Genomic DNA, 4,438 nt, shown 5'->3' with positions numbered 1-4,438 from the left:
GAAAATAAAGTACCTAAAATGATGGTAGGAAAAAATAGAATAGCAGATTTGTTCAAGTTAATTATAGAAGCTATCAAATATTAGAAACATTGCTTATCCGAAAGAAAATCAAATGTCATATGAAGTAGTACTTGTACTGGGAAAAAAATTATTTTAGTCCCTGTGTTAGGGTTTTATTAGAATTTTGATTCCTATAATATTTGATTTTTTTATTTAACCTTTAATTAATTAAAGTGAATGATTTTAATTGTTGAAGTAATAGTTATTAACAATTTAACCGATCTGTCAATACAATCAAGGGCATTAATGGTATTACAAAAGATTACTATTATTAATAATAAATTTTATTTTATCCTTTCTTTGGATGCATAACATCAAAACTCACGTGTAAAAGAAATGTTTGTTTCTCTCCATCACAACATAGGAGAACACTTCATTTCCATCTAATCTTTACTTTGAACAAAGAGTTTTTTCTCTCTCCAGCTCAATTCTCTGTTTATGATTTCCATCTAATCTAGTCAAATGCATAACTCAAATCAAATTTAATGAAATGTAAAGAGAAAATTCATGGTGGAGCTTAACCCGAATGATTTTTGCTCCAATTATGTCAAATCGAATTTTCTTTTTTCATTTTTTCAGTTCAATCTAGGGTTTAAGGTACTTTTATTCCACTTCAATCTTTTTTCTAATAGACCTTGTAAATTTATTTTGATTTTTGAAATCTGTTATTTTTGTTTGATTTTTTGATTAAACCCTCAAATTGATAGTTTATTTGATTTGCATATCTGAAACTTATTCTTGCATGGTAGCTCAAGTTTAGTAGGTGATGAATTTGGTGGTAAAGAATGCGTTTGTCGGTCTTTCATGGTAGCTTAAGTTTAGTTGCACACCTTCCATTATGAGTAACCGCAGCCTGTCATAGTTCTTTCTAGGAGCTTTGAGGAGATGTTCTAAAAGTTCTTGTTCTTTTATACAAAGAAGAATAAACTCTCTTATCTTTGCTTGTTATTCATCTGAAGAAGAAATATATGCCTTTTTTGGGGGAAAAATTATTTTAGTCTCTATGAGGCCTTATTCGGAACTGCAAGCTCAATAGAAGGCTATCCATTGGTTTTTAGGTCCTGATATAAGGTTAGAATTCTAGTCTGTCTAGAGTAACCTGACCAATTCGGCCATTGGTCCACCAAGCAATATTGAAAATAAAATATAGCATTCATATAATAATAAGGGAGGAGGGGGGCTCGGAAATCATATTCATATAGCTAAGAGTTTATGAATGCTTACAGGCCATCTACTAGATGCTTCAATTCGGTCACTTCTTTCTCTGCCTCATCAAAGAACTTTCTTGCCCTCTAAATTTGTTTCTTCATGAAGATTCTCCATTTATCGGCCACTCTTCCAGCAAATATGTCTCCATCGAACAGACCTGCCTGTGCTAATTTATCTTGAGGCAAATAGACTCTTCCTCTTCTGGTACTGCAGGGAAAGTAGTATATAAGAAAATGAAAGCCTTAAGACAAAAAATTATGGCACTTCAATGAAGGAAAAAAAGAAAGAGATTGAACTTTGCTTGTCAGTGTCTAAAACTGATATCATGTTTCTAAGGTGCATATGTCGAGTAGATATGTATAACGAATCTTTTGATGTGTGTAAAGTGTATACATAAAAGAATTTTTTTGTACTTGCTGCAGATATGGTTATGATCCTTTTGGTCTCATCAAGAAGCCAGAAGACTTCATCTAGTAAGTATACTACTGACACATTAATTAATTACACTCTCAGTACGTCAATTTTGTTCTTGTTGTTTGTTGAGATAGATCTAAGTTTAAAATTGCTCGATCTGGAGTAGATATCAGGCATATAAGCTGATCCACGCCAGATGGGCTATGCTCGGTGCTGCTGGATTTATTATCCCTAAAGCCTTCAACAAATTTTGTGTCAACTATGATCCTGAGTTTGTTTGGTTCAAGGTATATATCACCATTACATCAATTGCACCTATCTTGATTATTTAAATGTGAGAGAAGTCTTGAATATAAAATCTTGTCTCATGTGTAGACTGGAGTTTTACTATGTGGGAGTACAGTGGGTTTGTTGTTGTTGTTGTTGTTGTTGTGTAGACTGGAGTTTTACTTCTAGATGGAAACACGTTGAACTACTTCAAAAAGAACATTTTCATCAGTCTTGTTCTAACTGTTGTCGTCGAGGTTGTTTTTGTTGGTGGTGCTTAGTACTACAAAATTATTAATGGCGTGGTGAGCCCTCCTATTATTACCATAACAATATTACTTCTTAGGATAGAAAGTTAGTGGGGAGGAGTACATCCGTAATAGTAGGAAATGGGAAGAGTGAAAGAATAGTTTCATTGAAATTGCACTTATTGTATGGAAGTTTGCAACCAGAGTTGCTGGTTCAGTCCTTGCAGTTTTAGCACTAATCATTGGAAAGGTTAAGACTACGGATAGTAGACTTGTGATCTAAACTATTCTCGAACCTACGGTAATAACAATAGACTCTTGTCATGAGAGAAAAGAGAGTGTTTTCTTAACTATTGTTAAGTTATTTGGTTAATAAAGTAAATCTAGTCTATTAAAATTTTAAAGTGACAGTTAATTAGGGAGCCACTGAAGAAATTGGACTGTCCAAATCCTGTATAGCAACATTAGATATGCTAGAAACATTAGATTTGCTGGGACTATCCAAATCCTGTATAGCAACATTAGAAACTACCTAAATCCTGTATAGCAAACTTGTATTTCGGAAATAACATCTCTATACTTCTCACTTCTAAAGGTAGAGATAAAATTTTTGTACATTCTACTTTCCTTAGATTTCACGTTGTGGATTACTGGGTATATTATTATTGTATTCACAAATTTAAATATTTTATTGGCATAACATTCAAAAGAAAGAAATTAAATGCACATTGCATCTATATAAGTATAACAAATTATAATGAAAATAATATCAAAAAATAATTTTACTATTTCCAACACAAAAATTATGGTGAAATCTATAGGATCCCATCACTCTTTAACTAGAGGTCTCGATTATGAACTCTGAGTATAGAAACAAATCCTTTTGAACCACTGTCTCCTTAAATGGGACTTTTGCTACTGGAATCCTAATTACTCGGAGAATATGTATGTCTTTGCGCTACCTTTTTCAGTTCCATATGACAACTTTTTGTAGGTCACTGAAAACTAAAGAGGTGTCATCATTTTAAGATATTAAGAGGTAGGCAAAGTTTGGAGAATCTCTCTTTTATTTAAATTTTGCTTCATTTTGTTGCCAATAATTTTCTGATTGTAAGCAATTTTGAGATCTGCATACTATGGTACGGAAACATATTCTGATATCTTGAAGCAATTTTGAGATTTGTCTATGACCGAAGTGCTTCGTCTTCTTGAAATACGGAAGAAAATAAATTTGGCATAGAGTGATGTTTCTAGCTTTTGCTTAGATACTTGTTAAAAGAATTAAATTAATTACTCAATTAATCAGTAAACTAATATAGCATAGCAGTGAGATTGAATAAAAGGGAATTGTTTAAGTTGCATAGAATTTTAAAAGGGAAAACACAATAATTCATATATCCCTAGAGCATGATTAACTTTAAAGTCATCAAGAAAGAACCAGATCTAAACTCATGTGCATAATGTCTTCGATTTTCTTTCTCTTTACTTAAGGGACAACTTTCTTCTTAGTCTTTGGATCACTTCTTACTCTTTTCCTATTTTGAGAAAGCGCTTCTTGTAATCTTGATAATGGGACATATTGTTCTCCCATTTTTTTTATGGTAAGTGGCGTTGTATCTTCTCTGGAGTGCTCACCAATTTCTTTTAAAATAAATGTAGAACTTCTCAATTGTTCTTGAGGTACCCTTTCCTGATTAAGTTGTTTGACCTAAAAGATACAGAAGAGAATAAGTTAGTTAAGGTCCAATATAGACAACAAGTGTAGAAAAAAAGAAAGGTAATTACAGTTTGCTTTGTCACAAATGAAGAACTAGATTGCACTGATGCCATATTGCCAGTACTAGTGTTTGAAACCTACAATAAAATAACATTTTAGTATTATTGCTCTTGATGAAGAAAATAAAGCAATATAACCACTTACTTTTGTTGCATTACTAGGTGCCGAAGGACTTTTCTTTTCACCTTGCTGATGGATATGTTGATGTTGATCCTTAGATTGGTTTCTTGCCATAAGAACGAGGCACTTTCTACTATTATGCCCTAAAGTTCCGCATGATCCGCACTTCTTTTTCCTACCCTTACTTGATGCTTTTAACAAAGTGAGCTTTTCAGAATCTGATTCTTTTTGAGTTGTCTCATCAATTCCTCTCTTTCTTGATTTTTTTGGTCTACCTGGTTGTGCTTTGTATATGGGCGATAGTGGTGGTTCTAGCCCCGTCTTAGGCCATTGATCAATACTA

The 4,438-nt window shown here is 32.8% G+C and overlaps 1 long non-coding RNA gene across 2 annotated transcripts; it reads left to right on the top strand.

Moving 5' to 3' along the window:
* The first annotated feature begins 362 nt into the window (after positions 1-362).
* LOC107842630 lies at positions 363-4,356 on the top strand. Of its 2 annotated transcripts, XR_007044974.1 has the most exons (4): positions 363-657; positions 1,692-1,742; positions 1,850-1,970; positions 4,137-4,356. It is a non-coding gene; the product is annotated as an uncharacterized LOC107842630 (long non-coding RNA). The 2 variants fall into 2 exon arrangements; XR_007044973.1 differs by having other exon boundaries at positions 1,850-4,356.
* The last annotated feature ends 82 nt before the right edge of the window (positions 4,357-4,438 follow it).

The sequence above is a fragment of the Capsicum annuum genome, chromosome 9 (genome assembly GCF_002878395.1).
Source record: "Capsicum annuum cultivar UCD-10X-F1 chromosome 9, UCD10Xv1.1, whole genome shotgun sequence".
Taxonomy (NCBI): Eukaryota; Viridiplantae; Streptophyta; class Magnoliopsida; order Solanales; family Solanaceae; genus Capsicum; species Capsicum annuum.
The sequence above is the reverse complement of the archived record's forward strand: the minus strand, read 5'-3'. Positions and strand labels throughout refer to the sequence as shown.